We start from the raw sequence: 23,088 nt of genomic DNA, 5'->3' as shown, positions 1-23,088 counted from the left end.
ACTGGTACAGGGTTGACTGAACTGTCTGTCCTGACAGCCAAGGGTTGTCCTCAGTTCACTGTCCCAGTTCAGATCCTGGTGCTTGTTTCCTGTGTGTAAACCCAGGCCCAATTCATATACCTCAACCTATTTCAGATCCTACTGGAAAGGAAAAAGACAATATTTATTTATGTTTGCCAATTTTCTTGTGCCACAGCATGTGAGTTGAGCCCAGCACTTCATTGCTATTTAAAGAACCAGGAGGCTGTGGCTCAACCCCCCGAGCCAGCTGCCGAGCCAGCTGCCAGGCTGGCTGCAAACTGGAGCATCTCAGATGTCCATGAAACAGGTCCTGTCACACAGTGTAAGAACTGTGTGTGCTCCTTTTGGGCACTGACTCCTTCCTTGCGTGGGTCTTTGCATTGTGTTGAAAATTATGATTAATAGGAAGACAGAACACATCCCCAAAGCACACTCTGTAGAAATCGCAACACCTTGTGTAGACATTTGAGGTCAACTAATTTTCCATGAGAGTTCACTACAGAAGTGTTGCTTCATCAAACACAAACAGGTTCAAGCAAGTGGTTTTGTGTCGAGGACCCAACAGGGCTGTGTACTGCAGATTAAGGAAACAATCATGCTTTGAACTAATAACAGATGAAATGATAACAATTATCAGTGTTCTAGGAAGGCTTCTGATAACACTGTGTTTTGCTTGGGTTTCTGAAACCCACATACATCACCTTATTCAATACCTTTGTCTAAAAAATTAGGCTCTCAGGGATAGTTTTATTCCTCAGAAGGGCTTGGATGAAATACATCATTGTGAGAGACAAATCAGGTTACAAGATATTGTTCTGGGCAGAACAGTTAGTTACAGTTAGCAAAAGAAAAGGAAGTACTTGTCTATCTGTATTTTGTACTCCTTGATGCAGAGGAGAAACTAATATCCTAAATAACAATGACCAAGAAAGAAGAGGAAAAATAAAGCAGCAATGAGCATACACCTGAAAAACCAACAGTAAGGACCCAAATCTCTCCTCCTTCTGGCAGCAACTGCTGAGTGGGACAGAGGAGGAAAAGGATAACCTTTAGAAGCAGCTGGTGGGAGGGAATCACTCCCACAAATACCTTGAGACAATGAAACTCCCTGAAAAGGACCAAGAAAGCTCCCGCAGCTCCCAGCAGCTGATGCCAGCAGCACTGTCCCTGGTACAGAGAAATGCAATACTGTTAAAGAGTCCAAAGTAATTCATAGCTTACACAATTTTATTATTGACAGTCAAATAAACCATCAGATTCTCTGGCAAGTGATGTTTCTAATAGATTTGAAATTGTGATATAGCTATTATTCAATCAACTCAGTTTTGCAAACTAAATCGATATCTGAAACCATTCCAAGAGACATAATGAGACCATAGTAGCTACATATTTAAAAGAGGAGAAAAAGTAAACCATCTGTTTGCTTATGTATAGTAATAGACAACATACCCTTGCCATCTCTTTTGATTTTGACACTGTACTCCTTTGAAGAACTACTCAGAAGAAAAATGCTCAAGCTGTAGCTGACTTTCATGATACTCCCCAAATCTTAGGCTTCTTTTAAAGCAAATCATTACAATTCTCTTCATCTTTTATGCCTGTAATCTAGAGTTCCAAGCACACTCTTGGCTATAGAGGCCATTTGGGACAAACATAAATTGACGGAACATTGGCGTTGTCTTCTGAGCATTTCAAAATGATGACACGCATTTCCATATTTGAATTCATCTAAACCTGAGGCATGATAGTGAATGAAAGCAGAACTGAGGAATCTCACATCTGAACATTCGTTTGTGATTTAGCTTTTAACATTTTGTCAAATCTTCCCGAGCTTCCTTAATAACAAAGCAATACAACAGGAGCACTTCCACGAAGATATTGAAACTGACTCTTGAAAACATGGTACAAGAAAGGTTAATCATAGTTTCCATTTTACTTTCCTAGTGCTAACCCAGCCCACACTCAGTTCAATAACTTTTCTCAGGTTGGCTAAGGTGACCAGCATGATGAAAGTCCACATTCACAACTAATATAATTCATGACAAATTGTTTCTACTGGTCACCCTCTCATATTGAATTCTTCTTGTGTGTGAAAGGGTGGTCATGGCCAGCACTACAACTGTAATTAAGGTTCACAGACTTACTATTTCCATTATAAAGCCCAATTTCCAGGGTTTAAGAAGTCAGCAGTTCCAACTGCACAAGTTATCAGCAGAGTCACAGTTTGTTCTTATCTATTTATAAAAGCAGTTTAAATCCACTCAGCCATTGCTGGAGATCTATAACCCATGGCCTTCTTGTTCCTCTTCAGCTGTGTAGAACTTACATGCTCTGAACATGAAAATTCGCCTCTGGCAAAAGCAAGCAGAGGTGTGTTTCAGGGAAGGCATTAGAAACGCCTCCAATCCAACAAACTCAGGGCTCATTCCCATCACTTCCTGTTTATTCACAGTCCCCAGCGAACAGAATGAGATCTTTACTTAGTTTTGAGCATGCCAAAATTCAGAAACATGGTAATTCAGGGTGCACCAAACTTCATAACCTGATGATGGTCAAGCTCTTAGAACAGGCAAGACCTGTAAGATGCATTGTACAGCTTCCCAGGGGTTGTGCCTGCTCCGGCTGGAGCGAGAGGCAGTGCCAGTGCCAGCAGTCTCTGCCCGCACCAAGGGGTTTCATTCCCCTTCCCCAGCATGGCTCAGCCCCGCTGCCCAGCACACAGCACGAGGAGCTCTGCTGAAGACACATGCCCATGCTGGAAACCTCTGAGTTGGTACAATCCAACAGAACAAGCCCCAAGGAGGTGGGAAAAATGGGAACTGTTCTTCCAGTTCCTCTCTGGTGCAAACACCAAGTCTGCATCTGGTCTCCCAGGGGCCAACACTCTTACAATGAACACAGCCAGCTTGCTACTACTTTCCTCTTATCTTTGAGTTAGGAGACCATTACATGACGAAAAGAAAAGGTGTAACTTGTAAGTTCGGCAAGTATTTAAAAAAAAGCATAAAAATAAGTAGAAATGCTAAATGTAATACATATATGTGCAGAAATGAAAAAGAAGTCTGTAAAATGGTGATGATCCTTGGTATCCCATGTATCCTGACATGGTATCCCTCTGCTCCTGACACAAAACACACCAGTATCCCTAGCAGTGAGGTTCTGGCACCTGTGAGAGTCACTGACTGTGACAGGTCACCACCCAGCCAGTTTGACCTACCACACTGCCCAGATTCAGCTGGGCTTCGGCTGCACGGGCTGGTCTTAGTACTAAGTACTGAGAGAAAATTAATTGCATTCTCTGTAAGAAACAGTACAAGTACCTGAAATGAAACATTGGATAACATATCTCCTGGGGTTTTTTTTCCCCAGCAAAACCATTCATTTGCAATATAGTGGAAAAATAAAGGAAAACCTAATGTGCTTTTTGCACCATAAAGCAACACTGGATTCCTAAGAACTGGAATTTTTAAAGCGGTATAGGTGGGTCAGATACACAAGCCCCACAAAATTGCAAAAACTTGGCTGAGTAATTTCTGAAACACCAACTCTGGAAGAATAGAGATATGGGCAAATTCTGAGATAGTGAAAGCCAACACAGGCCTTTCCACTCAGGCTGTAACATCAACTGGGAGTTGACAGGTTTCATCTTTTCAGGTGTCAGAGTTTTGGCCTCTGCAAAAAGATGAAGTAAATAATCCTCCTGCACAAAAGAGAAAATGAATTAGCTTCTTAGACATGATAATGAAACCTCAAGCCCTGAAAATGCTTCTCCCTCTGCTAACCCCCACACTCAGTGACTCCATCTTGTCTCAGATGTGTCTCATTGGCAGTGTCTGTCTGCACAAAAGTGAGGAGGCTTGGGAGAGCTCATAACACATTCAGGGCTGCTTTGTCCAGTTTGGTGTCTGCTGCCTTACGGAAGCAGGGCAGCCCAAGCAGCAAAGGGACTGCACCTGGACCCTTCTGCACGGAGAAGCTGCACAGGAACCCAGAGTGAAGCTGAGCCCATGTGAAGGAGTTGTGGGTGAGAGGCACCAGCAGGGCTGGTCCAGAGTGAGTGGAGGCAAGCACAGCAATTACTCTGCAGGTTTTGTAAGGAAACCACAGTAAAAAGCAAACAATGTCCCAAGCCAACAGAGAGATGGTGCTCGGATTCTGGTTCATGCGTGTGTGATCATGAAAGAAAGAAAAAAACTGATCAAATTACTGCACTCTGTATCTTTCTATTCTATATACTTACTATTTCAGAGTAAGTTCCACCACCTGATATTCTTGTTTTAAGATTATTTTAGTTTGGACTAATTCCTCCAAACTAAAATAGTAAACAAAGTAAATCCAAACTGTGCAGCCCAGCACTAACATATCCACAGGGGGTTGAGGAAAGCCTTCTGCAGTATGAAAAAGAGTAAAAAGTGATCAGTGAAATATTTCAAGAAGAAAAAAGTCCAGCCTTGGTAGTAAGAATCTTAATATGGTAACAACCAATCCTGCTGGTATAAGCAGCATCTGTGACCACCATCTACTTAGAACATGACTTCTAGTCTTCAATATTTATTCCATACTAGTGAAAATTCAGAGCATCTTCTCTCAAGTCAGTCTAATTATAACAGTAAAAAACAGAATGAAATACTCAAGTCCAGTGATTTGGTTCTCCTTGCTGCATTGACACCTTCTCTTGGTTGAGTTACGATTGCAAAAGCGAACAGTGATGGAGCACATCTAACTTGCTCAACTATCTTCACTGTGTTATGCAGTGTTCAATATTGATTTTGATTCTGCTAGACTTCTATTGGAGTTATCTGTTCCAGCCAGCTGCCAAATATACCTGCTCAGTAATGGGTCCAAATTCATTAACAGTTTTGTTTTAATAATATTTCATTTTCAAGTTTAATTTTATCCACATATTAGCTTCTTATTACTTATGCAAATAAAAGCTTTATGACTATATTAGCAATAATTCATTATCATTCCCTACTGGCTTAGTGAAGGAATTTGTAACTTTGGAGTACATCCAGAGCTTTTAATAGAAGATACTAAGGGAAGTCTACATTTAGTTAGAATCATTTGCACATACTAATTAAATATGATTAGCATAAGTCTCTCAAACTCTTTCCAGGCTCAAGGATTGATTGTCTAGGATAGGACTTTTCCTCAAGTCCTGTCTGAAGGATATTGTATGAAGATGCAATCCAGTGAGCATCTTGGGGGAAGGAGGCTGTGACTGTTGGAGCTGGGACCCAGGACAGGAAGGTGATCTACTGCTTGAAAGTTACTGCTCCATCTTCACCATTATGGCAGAAGTAACACTTGTGCCTTCCTCATCTGTCTACCCCTTATCATCTCTGAGCAGTGGGAGACAAGAAATCAGTGGCTCTAGCCAGGGCTATTTCCCACCCAGGGACTCACTCCAGGTGGTAAGTGGTAGCAGGTAAGGAAGGAAATACCAAAACTCTATGATCAGGTACCAAACCTAGAATGTTCTAGTTACTGGGACCAAGGAAGACTGTTTGAGTGCAACTTTTTTCTGTTTCTTTACATCTTCACAACTGGTCACAGACAGGGAACTTAAAATGATTAAACATACAAAATAGTGCAAACTTACAGAATGGATCCCAACTACCCGTTCTGTATTGCATGGAAGTCCTACAGGGCTGTGTCTTCTAAGTTCCAGTGTTTCCATCTCCATTCCAAAGACTGGACCCTAAATTACCTCAAAAAACTTATTACGAAAATTGCATGGAATATATTCCTTTCTTTGTGCTCTAAATGAGCTCTTGTTGGATCAGGAACTGTCATCTCTTTACTTTAGTATGTTCCAAGTCCCGTAAGGACTGTGGGTATCTCCCCATCTCCTACAGAAGATGTTTTAATTAGCCAATTATATTAGTAAAAAGCAATCTAATTTCTAGGCCAACGAATAGCATGGCACAGATATTAAAATCAAATTAGCAAGACAAAGCAGTGTTTTCCTTTGGCATGCAAAAGCGACCTCCTGCACAGATAATCAGCATTGTGTCTGGGTGTGATCTGTAGCAGTGAAAAGCACACACAGTGCTGAGTAATGAACATGGTGACAGGTATATGAACTTCTTTCTACTGTCTCCAGCTTTTGCCCTTTTAATTTAGTTTATTGGTAATCACCGTGTGTCCTTTAAATGTATCCTTTAAAAAACAAACAGCAGTGTTTGCAAACCATGAGCAAAGCACATACACCAAAAATAGAAGGGGGAGGGAAGGAGTAGATCTTACAGCTCAACTCCACACTGACTTCTTTCCTCAAACTATGAGTTTACATCGAAGGAGAGAATTAGAATGTTTGATCCAGGATGATGGGCACTTTTGATTGCCAACTAGTGAAAGCTGAAAGGAATCTTTTAATTGCACCTAGAATCTACCTTCTGAGGTAGAAACCAACTGAAAACACATTTATTTGGGCATTAGAACCAGACATTTACAAAACAACTAGCTGCTTTGAAAAATGTATTTCCACCTTTCCTCCCAAAGAAAACAGCAGGCTGCTCTTCCCTGCTCTGCCAGCAGCCCTGCTCCCAGACCCCAGCTGTGCTGCACACAGAGTCACTGCTTTGAAAAGCAGCATGGATTTGTCTGGATAACACTTTTATCCTTCAAAGGCCAGGGCAGCAGAGCGCCTGCCTTGGCAAAGCTCACAGATCAGCTCTGCTTAACCCATGAACTCCAAAACCTTATCACAACCTTTCATAGGTTCTGAGTAAAACCACCTCTGACCAAAACAGGGCCAAAAAGGCCGGACAGTGAGAAGATGAAGGGGCAGAAATGGGCTCAGGTAGCAGCTGTAGGGGACTGGCCTGGCTCCCAGGGGTGCAAAGCCTTCTCTGCTGCACCACGTGCTGCGGCAGCTCCAGCCCCAAAGTCAGGCTCAGGCTGGGAGTAATTGCTTCCCTCACAGCTTCTGACAGCCCAGAGATGCCCTGGATTGGCATGAACACACTCTGACCTGCCCTAATATACAAGGGGAATAATTTACCTACATAAAATTTGAGCTCTGAAAGGTGCAGTGCACCCACATATCTGAACCCACTTTTAATCCTTCAAAATTACTGTAAGAGAAGGATTATAAGACTGCAGGGATCATTTCTGCCTCCCTGGCATTAGTGCCTCATGTGTTTCTGGCTGTATTTACTGTGCTGCTGAACAGAGATTCAGAGAGGATTGACAATCCAGAAGAAAGGCAAATGAAATACAAAGCATGTCAGTACTCTTCTGATATTGCTGCTGCCAACACCACTAGTTCCTTCTCTGAACAGAATAGAATTGTACATATTTTATTTTGTCTGAAGGATCATAATGCCTTTGTACAATTTTTGATCCATAGTTTCTTCTCCTTACCTCACCTGGTGTCCTGCTCACTAGCTACCCTGAAAAAAACAGTAGGATCACGCACTGGACTAAACCACATTATCCATCATCTAAACAAAAAGATTGATGAAAATCTCAGTTCTCCATGTGCTTTCTGACAAAAATGCCCACAGGAGTATCCATGTATTTTGGGAACCACTGATACCAAACCCATGACTCAGGGCTCACTACACTTGCTCCTGCTGAATACTTGGCATTAGTGTCTTCTTAATTGCCTGTGCCCAAAGAGAGAATAACATTTCTTATGAAGACCATGGCATTTTTTGTATCTATTGAAATGAACTTGTAATTTCTTTTGCCATTTCCTACAGTAAATAAAATACTCTGAAATTACTGTTCAGTAATTTTGCAGAATTTCATTCAAGGTGCCTGCTTGCCACTTTCCCTTTAACCCTATGATATTATTTCTATGCTCACTCACCCAGAGTCCTCTTCAGTTCCACAAGGTGACCCCGCATTTTGCTTCATTTTTGTTATTACTGTTTTCCCCTCCTTCAAGTCAAAGTGGAGTCACAGACACCGAGACTGGGCTTTATGATCACCTAAACCCATGCTCAGACAGAGGGAATGCTGCTGGAAGCACGGTGGAGGCAGCGATTCCTGACTGTGTTGGTGTCCTGTTTCTGAGGTAATGGAATGCTCTGGTAGGAATACGGGTGGGTATTTCCAGCATTTGGCTCATGGGGATTTCCCAGCCCAGCCACTGGGAAGCATTTGCTCAGCAATCCTCACACACAAAGGCTCTGACCACCACCGTAACTTCCCTGCCAGCACCTGCAGCCCTCTGTCACACAGGTGAGCTCAGGTGAGAGCCCACTGAGACTGAGCTCTGCCACTGCTGTCACCACCACCACCAACAGGAGGACCACGGGCAGCACTGGCGAGCTCTGAGGAAGAGCCACCAACCACTGCTGAGGTGAGGACTTGAGAGGTGATCCCAGCTCGTGCCTGCGCTGCACTTGGGGGCATGTCCCTGCCACCTTGGGCCTGGGTGACTGTCACAGGGAAGGTTCTGACATGGGGTGCATGGTATGTGCCTTGGCGCTGGCAAATCACTTGGGTACCTCCAGCACAGGTTTGTCATTAGCAATCACAGCTCTTGCTGCAGCGTGGCCAGGCCTTGCCAGGAGGGAAAGAGGTCAGGAAAAAAATCAGCTGGCAGATCTGGGGCTTCTGCACCTCAGTGCGGGACTGTGAGGGGAACAGAGAGACAAACTGAGAGCACATCGTGCAGGATCAGTCTGTGGCTGCTCCATAATCTGCGTTCCGGTGCCATGATTTTGGGATGAACTTCCCTCCCCCAGTGTTTAGCTACAAAGTGCATGAGTAAAGAATGCTAAATTATATGCAAGTCACATTAAGAACAATCAGTCGCATGTAATAAGGAATCTAATAGTTCATAAATGAGATGCAAATTCATTTTTATGGGTGCACTATAATAAGCCAATTATTTCAGAGCTCTTTAATTATGCAGTTTCAAAAAGCTGAATTGCTTTAAAAATTTTTTAAGAAGCTTTAGGTTTTTCTATAGCATACAAGGAAAAGAAAATATATCTGCCTTGGTAGCAACATTAAAAAAAAGCAACCAAAAATTAAAACCCAACCCCCAAACATGATGCCAAGTTGCAAGCAGGAGCAATACAAACAGAAGAATAAGCCAGCTGGAAAAGCACAAGTGTAGCAGACATGCAGACATGGAGCTCTGTGGTGCTCCCAATCCCAGGTCCTGAGGAGCCCAGCCTGCAGCACGCTGGGGTGAGTGTGAGACAAGCACTGGGGAATTTCCAGAGCAGCAGGGATTCACCAGGCCTGCAGCCAGGTATGGCACTGTCATCCATGGCCATGTCTTGCCACCATCAAAACAGTCTTTTGGGATTCACGGCACTCAGAAACGTACACGGATATATTTTTCCTTTGAAAAAAAGACTCAACCCTGAGATGTTCTTTCTGAATCCTCCTGCACTGTTGTTCTTTCAAGAAACTGGATATCAGAGAAAATAGCTATCAGTTTGGTTAAAAAAATACCCAAACAAACTAATAGAGAAGCTCATGCAAAGGCAGAACTGTTCTCCATTGTGCATTGTGTGTAAAAAAGTGAAATAGTGCAAGAACCCAGCCAGATTCCCTGACCTGTATGATAGCACAAAATACATCCTGCACTAATTTACGTGACGGAGAAGCTGTAAATACTTCATCCCTGGAGGAGTTCAAGGCCAAGGATGGATGGAGTTCTGAGCAACCTGGTCTAATGGAAGGTGTCCCTGCCCATGGCAGGCGGTGGAAACAAGATGATCTTTGAGGTCCCTGCCAACCCAAACCATTCTATGATTCTATGATTCAACTCTGCCCCAAGTTTGACCTAACATTTTTTTCAAAGTTAATAAAGAAGCTAAGTGAGTCTTAAGAAGGCTTGAAGGGAAAGCAAGCTACACAAGCCTCAAAGGGGTGAAGTATTGCCAGATGAACTATTTGTTTAGCTGGTATGGAAAAGGCAATGACAATTTTTCAAAATCACTAGCCTATGGAACCATACAATCAAACTACAACTAACATTAACCAAGAAGGGAACAAAACCCACACTTCATTGATCAAAATAATCAATCACACCAGTTATGCCAATTCTTCTCTGCATTTGAAAAGTAGAACTGAGTTCATTGTGTGGTCAGGTATAACTCTGTGGTCAGCAACCACCAAAGACCACTGGAGGGACCTCCGGGACAAGGAAAGATCTGCACCAGTGGGAAGGGAATTATGCTGATAACTTCGGGGAAAGGATTATCATATGTATGTTTCTTCTGGGAAAAACAATTAATATGTATGTAAACTACAGTATAGAAACACAAGCCTTGTCTGTACTCAGCATCAAGGTATTTCAGAGGAAATATCCCCTCATGCATCAGATGCCAAATAAAGAATGCCTGCTTCTTAATGCTACACTGGTGTTAAGGAGTGTTATTTTACCAGGTATTTGGTAACAATGCCACAGCAGGAAAGTAAGAAATATATGAACCCTGGCTTAACTTTTCTGGATATATAGAGGCCATATAAATATAACCAATAAACCTATTCTTACTGCTGGAATACTTACACAAGCTATTGGGCACATAGGCTTTTCTTTTCACATCTGAAACAGAAGCAGAAGACTTGAAATCTTCACTGTGTGGTTGCTCTCCAGTTACATCTTTTTTGGAAGTATACTGCTTCTGATTCAAATTCAGCATGCTTCCACGCCTTAAGCACAGCATCAAGCCTAGTAAAAGACGCAGCCTCTACTTGGGTATCTTGTCTTAGTGCAAGTGCACCACCAAGATTGTTCCATGGGTTCCCCTCCCCTCACAGAGAAGCCCTATGGTTTCAGGATGCTGAAAAGCAGGAAAACTCATTTTCCCCTTCCTCTCCATGCCCAGTGTAAGCCCTTATCAGTTTTGCTACTAGGCCTAGTGTGTTGTCTCTGCCAAATCTTCTTGGAGAAAACATCCCAACAGATCAAGTGTCTGAGTAGCAGCAAAAGAAGCAATAAAGATAAATTATAATGTAGTCTTCTACACTGTTTAAGTTGTCTAGAGACAGTACAAAATCGACATCCAGATATAGAATCAATTGTCTAGCTTTAAAAATGCTTTTAGACTAAGGCTTAGAACAATGTATATCAGAGTTTGAACACTTTCCTATCGAAATCCACATGTATTGTTTGCAATGGGAAAATGATGCTCATTTTAACAAAGGCCATAAGAAAGTGTTGTGACATGTCTAACATCTGGATCAGGACTTTTGTGTCTTGAGACTGTGCAAGATTCCAAGGTGGCTTTGAAGAAGGATATCACTGAGCAGAGCTGACTCAAGAGCAGAGTGTCTGAATTCTGACCTTCTGGGACAGAATAATTTTAATAGTATTCTATAGCCTTATAATGCTATAAACTATATCGTGAATACATACATCAGTCTTGGGTAAGAAGCTTAATAATAAATTAGTTAATTTTTTTTTCCTTTAGCCAAAAGCCAGTACAAGCCATAGCTTTATTTACAAAAGGTTAAACATTTCTTTAATTGGATTGCTGGCATTTAAGTGTGCAGCAGAATATCCTTCAGCAGTGTCCCTTTTATTTGTGACTGGAGAAGTGCCTAGAGAAATGCCAAGGGAAGATTTAATTTTAATAAAAAAGAGAAGCTTAAGATGCCTTTGGAGGCTTATGTTACATCTCAAAACTACCATGAACTAATGAATTTAATCTAAAAGGTCCCCAACCACAGGACTGAAGGGAAATAGCAACCCTCGTGTAGCTTGACAAAGCTGACTTTCTGTGTGTTAGCAGTGGTGGTTCTGTGCTTATGTTCTGTTATGAATACACACACACATCTGAAGTTTTTTGTGATTCAAAAGATATTTTTAAATGAGAAATATGGTTGCCCTACAGCATCCTAAAGACACTTCAAAGAACCATTTGTGTCAGGAACTTGCAAATAAATAGAGGAAAAGGAAAATCCTTAGCCCCTCCTCTCCTGAGTCAGTGCTTTGGAAAACATTACACACCTAAATTGTACTGCCTGGAAGAAAAACACCCCCTTGTTGGCTCACACTGGGGCCAAGATGAGGACCCCATTCTGCAGTGCTGGAAGCTGAGTGCACTCAGCACCAGCAGCTCAGATATTATCTCACAGTTGTCTTACACACAGTGTGGGAGTCCCCTGGGAGAGCGGCTAATGTACACTTTACCTCCCTAGAAAGCAGGGTGGGAATTTATGAGGAAAGAAAAGAGGGTTTATAATTTACACAAACGACCTTTAACCAGAGGAATAGATTTCATTACTGGAGCATGTAACTCAATGGTCAGAATTAAAAACAGCTTCTAGAAAGTGGATTGTATTTAACTTTCCATTTGGGGGAACAGAAAACAAGAAACTGTTTCAGAGAGAGCCTCAATTATCCAGGTAATGTAAAGAACAATGCCAAGTTTGCACTGACATAGTAAGGGACCAGCAGGTAAGTTATCATCCATCAGGTACCTCTACTTCAGCATTGTGTTTTCCCTTCCAAAATGTGATAATTGGAGCATTGCCTTAATGCTATGATGGATCTGAGAGCCAAAATTACCTATTTCACTACCACCTCAGACAGCATGAGTCTCTACTGCCTGTGCAATGGTTGAGCTCCAACATTCAGCAGCTGAAGAGGGAGAAGTGTGAGAACTGGACAATGTGAGCAAGGAAAATCTTATTGTGATATGTCCCAGATTCTGGGACATATCTGGGACCAAGTGCAGCAGCCAGCCACCTCTACCTACTGGCCATCTGTAAGGCCCCAGATCTCGCTCGACAAATCTCTTAAAAGGGCTTAAGATTCTTTTATGTACCCTGAGTCAGACACACAGGAGAAAATACTGACAAGGTGTTCCTCAAGAGGTCAAAACAACAAAATCTTTACTGGCAAACTTCAGAAAATCAGAGAACTTCAGAAAATTTTAGAACAACACTCAATCAACATAAAGCATTTCACAAAGCATTAACTTAGCAAACTGTAAGCCAATTCAATTTAGCAAACTCCAACCCATCCAATTTTAAGCTACTCAGACTTTGAGAAGAAGAAAGAAGAAGAAAGAAAAAGAGAGAAAGAGGGAAGAGATAAGAACAGAAGGGGAGGGGAGGGGAGGGGAGGGGAGATACAGCTACCAGTCCTGGTTCCAGCAATATACCAGCTGATACAAAATCCAAAGGAGGTAGGGTCAAGCCCATGAGCTCGCCTTGTGATCTGGCTTAAGTACCTTCTGGCTTTCCTGGGCCCTTCTCCCAGGTGGGACATCTGGTCTGGTGGCCACTCAGGGCTGGGTTAGGGGCTCCAGGGGTGGGGTGTGCAGAGCAGGGCATCGCCTCGCCAGGGCAAGACCCAACCTGCTCGTTTCGCCACACATGCACCTGAAATGTTTGGAGTCAGCAATCCTTCCAGTCTCTGACACTGTCCCAACACCTGGAACTCGTCAGCCTCTGATCCCCTGTGCCTACCTGGCAAGGCAAGACTCTGCAGAGACAAAGCTTTGCCCCTACTGTGCCCACAATCCAAAGGACTTCACTATGACAAACAGCAGCAGTTTGGGGCACATCTGCTCTTCCCTCAACAGGTCTTCATGTTCCCAAGAAAAACCAAACTATCCAGAGCAAACTTTCCCATTTAGACATTTCCAACGTAGCTTTACTGCTAAAGCCACAGCTCTTCTGGAACACTCCCATCTAATGAAAAAGTGACTGTTGTGTCTTCATGGGAGTACAGAAAAAGTAGAGAATTAACCACAAATACTCTAACAATCCAGAAACCAGAAGGCATAGCAAAAGAACCCCCAATTGCATTAAAGCAATCATTCATTATTTTCAAGCCACTACTACAAGCTTTAGAAATTTGCAGTTGGCAACCCTAACATTTCTAATTCTATCAGCATACTTGGAGAGGGGAAGTGTCACCAGTCCCAAAAATCAAGACTCACGTTTCTTGCCACTACACATCTTCAAGTATCGCTACAAGCACTTAGACCTTCTTGGGGTGGAAGAATCCCAATTCAAACAGAACACTTGGCACTGGTGTGCCTGCTCCACCACACTGTTGCTTGAAAAGATATTCAGAGAAAGAAAAAATATTTCCATTTTTAAAAATTTGGATTGGTGTTTCATTCCAAAATGTCAATTGCTTTTAATCATGGCTACAATATTTAAAACTACTCAAGACAAAAATGGAATATCTCATTTAAGGTTAGGCAAAGTATTCATTGAGCCTTAAAACCAAAATTTTCCGTTAATTGTTTTGTTTTCTCCATCATTCTAAACCAACCCATCTGGTTTGATCTTTAAAAAAGACATTCATGCAGGGTTTATCCTCCTGTCCTGCTGCAATTCCGTGGCCAGTTCATAGAAGACACAGCTTCTGCTTGTGGGACAAAATCAGTGAGGAAAAAGAATAATCACTGCAGCTTTGGTTTCGTCTATTCTGGGGCCACATATTTGTTCTTTGAGTCACGATTATTTGACCCTAGTCACCGCACTCTGTACTGGATTTTTATATCTAATGAGGTTGCAGGCTGCTGCTTTTCACTATTATCCTTAATCAAGTTTTATTGATTACTGGGGGACAGCATCCATGGAGAGAACATTACAAACACATGGAAAAGCTGCCCAGAAGCTACTGGTAAGGTTTTCATGTTTTAGAAAAAACACACCCAGTGTTAAAAAACAACACCATTGCCTCTCCTATTCAGTCCTGTGAACTTCCTGTATGATATTCTGATGATCCCACATTCTATTGTCACCTGTAACCCTGGCAGCCCCTGGCTGGAAACCTACTGGATGTGAAGACTGAACCAGCTACCAAGAGCTGGAGGCAGGAGGATCACACATTCTCAGCTTGATATGGGCAAGTAAAAAAAGTGTTCCTCTATACAGCCTGTCTCCCACTCAGGCAGCAGGAACCTGCAGAAAGCTGAAGGGAAGGTTGGTGGAACACAACAGTTACTTATCTTGTAGTTTTTTATAACCAACTGAATCATGTAAGAGTTAATGGCATAGAAGCCACCTGGCCAGGTACCACCCTATCAGAGGTTGCAGAAACTTACCAACTTAGAAAAACTGACCAGTTATTCTCATTATGGTGTGTTAAATTAAAAAGCATTTCGTATTCTAAATTATTTAAGATCCATGGCTTAAATGACCTGAACTAGAAATCCTTCATTGCAGCATATGTATTATCAAGGTAATGCTAGAGTAGAAAATAAGGGAATTGGGGTATTTAGGATACACACTATAGTAGTGCCTGAGGGATTGAGTTAAATTTAAAAATTATGTGCTAGTTCTTAAATGTTCATTATTATTTAGAGTGGCTGTTTGAATGGAAGCAGGGTGTCGGCAGTGACCTGCACTGACGTGCATTTCCATGGACAGTGTTGTGAAAGGAATTGAGTCTGTTTGCAAGCCAGGAGTCCATTAAATATGGCAATCTGTTAACATATAGGCCCTAGCTCATATTACCACAGCAATCTTCAACCTCTTCCAATTTCTTTCTAGATGTAAATTGTAATTTCCCTAGACAGTTCAAAGTAAGCAAAGACTTGCTGCTACTCTGCCTCTACCACCTTCATCTCTCTTCTTTATTCTGAAGGATTACTTCTGCCATGGGATATTCTATGCCTTGTAAAAACATCCTTCAAAGAAAGTATGGTTGAACTCTTGATTTCTCAATCATGAGATTCCCTACTGTATTGCATAGGATTAATGACTAACTGCTTTCTATGAAGAACAAACACATAACAAAGGGTTGTCTGTACAGGATGGAAAAAGGCTTCCTTAATTTCATATAATGTATGACTGCTTTATGCCATGAAGAAAATGGATCTTTCCCTGTGCACCTTAGAAGAGCTCTACAGTTAATAGTCAAGAAAAGAAAAACGTAACTCTAAATTCCTCCTTCCTGCAATTACACTGATCTACAACGGATACTCTTGTCTCTGCAGTTCAGAATGACCAGTCACTAGAGGAGAGAGATTTAAGTAAATAAATCTACCACAAACTTAAGGGCATGTGAAATGTACCAAAATCTGTGTCATTATCTTGATTATTTCATCCACTCCTACACCCTTTCCTAAGCCTCTGGTTATTTTTCTGAAGAAGAGAAAGCTTTTATTTCACATTGCTTATAGATTGCAGAAACAATGCGTTCCTTCCTGTGACACTGCTGGATAGTGATGTTACACAAACAGGGATGGAGAAGAATGGGAACTGGCTGATAGTGCTGGTGTTCCCATATCCAGCAATGATCAACTGTGGTGTGAGAAGCACTTGTAGAAGAAAAAGCAACACTGAGCACCCTGGCACTGAGTGAAATCCCAAGGCACCAGCCCACATCCAGCAGCAAACCCACTGCCACACTTTGGCTGGGTGTTGCGGTTTAGGAATGGTACTTCCCAGAGAAGTGCCCCTGCTGAGACTCCAAACCACACAGCTTCTACCACTCACCACATAAGAATCCATACAGCAGCTTTCCATTTTCAGTGTATCCCTACAATATGACAAGAACCATCAGTGAAGAGAGTGTATTGCTTTTCATTTTTTGGTAGCTGGTTGTATGGTGGGGCCTCCTCAGCATGTCACCTTCTATTCTCTGATGATGATAGTCGAAAATTTTCACTGTCAGACCAGTTCATGATGACTCCCAAGATCCCAGGGTGACTGGGATTTCCTGTTCAAGCTCGCAGTGCTATCCACTTAGTCCATGTAGCATCAGTGTGTGTTGCAGGGACTTTCCCTTTGAACATCCAGCCCAGCACTGGTAGCTGGGGTGCCAAAAGAAGCTGTGCTTTGGTGCCAATCACTTCTGAAGTAGCTCAAACCCCTTCATAAGCAGGCAGCATCTCTTTTTCAGTTGGGGTGTAGCTGGCCTCAGATACTCTGTACTCCCAGCTCCAGAACCCCAGGGGTTGTTCTCGAGTCTCTCCGGGTACCTTCTGCCAGAGGCTCCAGGAAGGACCGTTCTCCCTGGCTGTGGTGTAGAGCACATTCTTTGCATCCTGTCCTGTCCTGACTGGCCCAAGGGCTACTGCATGAACAATCTCCTGTTTAATTTGTTAAAAAACTTGTTGTTGTTCAGGACTCCACCTAAAATCGTTCTTCTTCCATGTCACGTGATAGAGAAGGTTTACCATCTGACTGTAATCTGGAATATGTATCCTCCAAAACCCAACAGCACCTAAGGAAAGCCTGTGTTGCCTTTTTGCTGTTTGCTGAGGACAGAGCTGCTGTTTTGTTGACCATGTCCACTGAAATCTGACAACATCCATCTTGCCATTTTACTCCTAAAAACTGCATTTCCTGGGAAGGTCCCTTGACCTTAGTTTGCTTTATGGCAAAGCTGGCCTTCAGGAGAACTTGGATTATCTTCTCCCCTTTCTCAAAACCTTCTTCTGCTGTGTTGCCCCACATATTGGTGTCATCAATGTACTGCAAGTGTTCTGAGTCTCACCCTCTTCCAGTGCAGTCTGGGATCAGTCCATGGCAGATGGTGAGACTGTAATTCCACCCCTGGGGTGGTCAGTTCCAGGTGTACTGGATGCCCCTCCAGGTGAAAGCAAACTGTGGCCTGCACTCTGCTCCAGAGGAACATGGAAAAATGCATTTGCAATGCCATTGGTGGCACCACTTTGCTGCTTTGGACTCCAGCTCGTCCGAACTGAAGTTCCAGCCTGTCCAGCACAGCAGCACTCAGTGGTGGTGTGACTTCATTCAGGCCATGATAGTCCACTGTCAGTCTCCACTCTCCACTGGATTTATGCACGCTCCATATGGGGCTACTGAAGGGTGAGCAAGTCCTGCTGAGCACTCCCTGGTTCTCCAGTTCTCGACTCATCCCATGGATGGGGTCCCACAGTCCCGGTTGGTGCAGTGTTGCTGTCAGGGCACTGCTGTGGTAGCAATCGCTACCTGTTGGTCTTCCACCCTCAGTGGTCCTACTGCAGAAGGGTCCTCTGAGAGCCCAGGCAAGGTATTCAGCTGTCTAATTTCCTCTGTCTCCACAGCAGCTCTCCCAAAAGCCCAACAATGCCCTCTTGGGTCCTTGAAATACCCTCTCCCGAGGTAATCTGTGCCAAGGATACACGGGGTCTCTGGGCCAGTCACGACGGGCTGGTTTTGCCATTCATTTCCAGTCAGGCTCACTTCAGCTTCCAGTACAGTCAGCTCTTGGGATCTTCCTGTCACCCCAGAAATGGAGCTGGATTCTGCCCCTGCATATCTTGTTGGAATGGGAGTACACTGTGCAGCAGTGTCAACTAAAGCTGTATATGCTTGTGGGTCTGATGTGCCATGGATCCAGAGTCCAGTAGATCCGATTGTCCCTTTCCTCCACCTGGCTGGAGGCAGGGCCCCTCTGGTTCTGGCCATAGTACTCCATGCTCACTTCTTGAAAATGTGAACTGGACATCCCCTCAAGAGGAACCAAAGCAACATCATCCCTCCTATTGTCTCTGAGGACTTCCCCACTGGAGACTGGAATGGCATTATCCTTGAAGAATTTCCTATGCTGGTTGTTCTCCCTCTCAACTCATACCTGTGCTGCCGGGGCAGAGGTGGGTTTTCCATCCCACTTCCTCATGTCCTCTCTGTGGCCATGCAGGAAAAAGCACAGGTTACCTGGTGGTGTGTCCCCTCTGTCTCAAGCAGGGGGCACTTGCTCCCAATAGCAGAGACTCTGGTCCATGCTGGTGGGGCATGGGACATTTCCTCTTTAATTTGCTCAACTCTTTTGAATCTGTCCACAGTCTTGGACAGTCTTTCCACAGCCAAGGCACAGATAAATAGGGACCAAAAAAAGATGATCTTCATAGTGCCAGAGTTGGGTAGCCACCTGAAGCAGTGTTTGTTCTCCTTCTTTCATTGACGTCAATTCCAGTGATTACGATAGTGTGCCTTCTGCCCCATGGATTGTGTGCACTGTGAAAAAGGGAATTTAAATGAGAATCCAAAGGGAATTCAAATTTGTAGCAGGCCTAAAGAAAGAAAAGGGGATGAAAAGCTGGGGAAAATCATCCTCCACTGTTTCCCCCACAGACTGGGTATGATTATTAATGGACTCCCAAAGGTAGTGCCTGAGGCAAGGGCAGGAGATCAACACTGAACCCACATCCCAAATCACCATTGATACTATCATGTCATAAACTGATATCCCACAGTACAGCAACAAAGCAATCCTGACCCCTATCCCTGCTCTGAAAAAGAACACCACAAGAAGCACATAAGGGAATATGTACAGGGTGAGGTACTGCACCCACATGAACAGACCAAGCAACACTGTGACCAGCGGCTCGGGACCTTCTACAGCAAATGCTTAGACCAAATTTGTTTCCAACTCAGTCTGGGCAAATCTGTTGTTATCTCAACCCTTTGATCCCTACATTGGGTGCCAAATAAGGCTGTTGTGTTTTAGGAATGGTACTCACCTCACCAACTCAGTGCCTCCACCAAGACTCTGAACCATGCTCCTCTCTTGCTCCCCTGCTTTCCACCTCTGCCTCCCCGCCACAGCAGGATGGAGAGGAGAACTGGAGGCATAAAAGTCAAAAATCGTGGGTTGAGGTAGGAACAATTTACTGGAAACAGCCATGAGATAAGAAAATCAACAGTAACAGCAACAATATTAATAACAAAAGTGTACAAAAGAGAGTGATTGACCTGCCAAAATGCTCACCCTGGAGCTTGCAACCTGACTGCAGCCACGCTGCCCTGCAACAGAGCCCTTTCTTCTGGATAAAAGCTCTCTTCCCCTGCGCCTGGCAATTCTGTGGGGTGGTACAGAATAAACTCCATGTCCCAGCCATGCCCCCTCAGGCTACTGCCAAAACTAACCCTGTCCCGGCCAGAACCAGTACACTAGGATGCAGATGGGCTGAGAAACCTGAAGTGGCAGCAGATTGTTTGTGCTTTGGAGACCACTGCAGTGTTCAAAGAACTCATCCTATACTCTTATCACTAGGGACTGCAAAGAGAGAGCACACTGCTCACAGCTGTGCATTACCTGGTAACACAAGTTCTGACACCTTTCCCAGTGCTCCTGCACTGGAAGTGCTGTGTCTGCGTGTCACTGAATGGGAACATTTTGTAGCTATCCACGTTACGAGAGACAGCAAGGCAGAGCTCAATCAGGCATGGACGGGGAATGTTTTCCAGCTGGTACCGCTCATGCTCATTGCTGGGTGATTGTGTTACATTTCTCTGCCCTTTGTTGCTCTTTGTTCAGAGATGGTGGGATGGAATTCACCATATCTTTAAACTGTCACTTAGTGACACAGCTGCACTACTCATGTGCTTATCTTCTGGTTTGCAGCTTTTTTTTTCCTGCTTTGTTTCTCCTACAATGTACATGTATTAGCAGCTTTCTCATGAATTGCCTTTTTTTAATGTGTGCATTAATTCCTAAATTACAATGTGTCATATCCTTTCAACTGCTCATGAATGTCTTTGTAACTATGGTATTTTATGGCAATTTAACTCTGGAGATTACAAATAAAATTATCAGCTAAAAACAGAATGATTAGTAAGCCAAGATAAATGCAGTAAATTAATCATCGTTTCATACATTGTACCAAGGTTTTAAATTTTCATGTTAACATAGCAGATGCAAATTTTTGAAGTGAAAATAGTTGTAGCAACTGTAACTCTACAAACTAACAATCCTTAAAAACAAACAAGCCACAGATGGGAAATTTCCAGCTAACCCTTCAGTCCCAGGCACCTTCACAGAACCACAGCCATTTTTGAGCAGACGCCAAATGGCCACACTCTGACAGTTACTGTTCTTTGATTTTCCAGTTGCAGTGTCAAGAAGGGTACTGGTGACCCAGCACACGCTGCAGCCACAGCTTCCCTTGGTAAGATGTGTAAGAATGAAACTCACATGTCTGCAGACCTTTTTTGGGACAGGACATGCTGTACCTTCTGAGTCCTGCAGCACTTGTCCCAAGGGCCACTTAATCCTCATTTAGGAAAAGGACCTTAGATGTGAAGAGAACATTTTCTTCTGCAAAAGAATAGGGGGGAATCTTTTAATATTAAGAGTAACAGATGTGTACCCTGACACCCCCTAACACACGTACAAACACATTCCTCCTGTGTCCACATACAGACACACACACACACTTCCTTCACATTTTAAATTATATTGCATTGACTCAACTAGACAGAAAATGTGCAGGGTTACTCCCAGACAAAGATTAATCTTTCTTTGATATATTCAATACCTCACATGCTCCACATTATCTGGTGAGTATATATGCCTTGCCTTCAAGAATGTGATGTACTGTGCCATACATCATTGTCTAATTTATTGAGTGCACTTCTGCAGCATGCACTGTACATCCCTGCCCAGGGTCAGGATCACATGCCAATCTGCAGACTTGCTTTCCCCAGCCCTGGGACTCCTCCCAGTGCCACAACTGTTGTGGTCTCTATAGCCAGCCCTGTTCACACCATTCACCTGCACAGTCCAATCTGACTTTTTTCAGAAAACATGTACAGTCAGCATAAGCCTAAACCAGAAACAATCCATGACACTCATTAAAGGCAATACCTTGGGAAAACCATTAAGTAAGAGGAAAGATTGCATGCCAGCATAAGCACTGGAACAAGCAAAGCAGCTGGATCTGTGCACTCAGACACTGGCATCTAGATAGACTCTCCTGGCTTTATTTAACAGAATGAAAACTCACTTGGGGCAGTTGAATGTTCCTTTTGACACTGCTCCCCACTTGTATGACAGCTGTCTTTTAAAGATTAGGAATTGAGAGACAGATGACCCTGACTCACCCAAATGAACCTCATATTCCAAGAGAGTTCCATAGAAATGGAGCAGAACATGTTTCTTGTTCCTACCCAGATCCTCTCAAACACCCACCATGCCCCAGTGCTCTTCAAGTCACAGGCCAAGAGGTGCTAACAGCCAGTGTGGTTAGAAATGGGAGGAGGGAACAATGAAGAGATATAAATATTCGTCCTCTGTGTGCAGGTCAGTTTGCTACTGAAGACATGGGGCTTCTGCAGAGAAGCAGCCTGGAGTAATGTCCCATCCTCTTTGCTCTAAGCACAGAGCAATTGTCACAGAATGGACATAACACATCATGGTGTGACTGAAAGGACTGACCCCTCATATGCTTCTCTTCGGTGCATGTACAAGCATTGTTGTACAGCTGCACTTAAACGGAAGCATGCTGCATAAATATTGATACTTGCTGTGATTAATATTGCTATTTATATTAGCAATGAATTGGGTTCACATAAAAATAATTAGCACAGCATGCATGGGTGCTATTTACTACTAATTATATCACAGTTCATTTCACCAACAGTAATGTGTCACCAAGTCAATAACAACTAATGATTAATACAGGGAATGTATTATTTTAAAATAATCCCTGTGTAACTACCTGTGTTGTTATGAAATACTATTAGGAAGTCCCTGCATAATTGCTTAAGGTGAGTTCATGACCAGAGTTACTAATGCTAACATAACTTGTAAATACAAGGATAAAACAAGTGTTACACAGTGGTTTTGTTTGTTCATTTTCTGGCTTTTATTCTTTTCTCCATTATTTCCCTTTGCACATCCAGACTCACGGGTGACTGGGCAAATCAAAGCACCAGTTCTACCATTCTGCAGCTCCTCACCCCCAGCAGTCTGATCACTCATTCCTGGAGCAAGGTGGTGTCATTCAAATCCCCCCGTCAGGGAGCACCTACAGCCCCTCCACCTTCCCCTGGAGCTCTGGATGCACTTTCAGAAAACACCTCACAGAACAGATGCACTCGGGCAATTGCGGCCCAATCACACCACCCAGGCAGCAGCATGAATATAACAAACATGTAATGAAGCCAGCCAGCAAAATCCTCCCCAGAGCCCGCCTCCTGCATCTGCCCAGCCTCACTCATCTACCAACTCCCCTGAGCAAGTCATTTAACCACGCTCGTTGCCATCTGGAAAGCCAGGACACTGCCGCTGCTCCAGGACTCACAGGCTATCAGGAGACTTTGTTTACTGGAGTTTGTGAAGAAAACTGAGATTTTTGGGATGAAATGAGTTGTCATCGGCTCTATTCTGCAAGATGCTAGCTCTGGCCTGGATCCAGCAAAGCACTTAAGCACTTGGTTATCCCT

General features: G+C 43.3%; 1 long non-coding RNA gene across 1 annotated transcript; it reads right to left on the bottom strand.

Annotated features, from left to right (window-relative positions):
- Positions 1 to 18,650: 18,650 nt before the first annotated feature.
- LOC116454011 lies at positions 18,651 to 20,967 on the bottom strand. Its single transcript, XR_004243986.1, has 3 exons — positions 20,837 to 20,967; positions 19,383 to 19,484; positions 18,651 to 18,876 (listed from the first exon to the last, which is right to left on the bottom strand). It is a non-coding gene; the product is annotated as an uncharacterized LOC116454011 (long non-coding RNA).
- Positions 20,968 to 23,088: the final 2,121 nt, after the last annotated feature.

This window comes from Corvus moneduloides, chromosome 20 (genome assembly GCF_009650955.1).
Source record: "Corvus moneduloides isolate bCorMon1 chromosome 20, bCorMon1.pri, whole genome shotgun sequence".
Classification (NCBI taxonomy): Eukaryota; Metazoa; Chordata; class Aves; order Passeriformes; family Corvidae; genus Corvus; species Corvus moneduloides.
The sequence above is the reverse complement of the archived record's forward strand: the minus strand, read 5'-3'. Positions and strand labels throughout refer to the sequence as shown.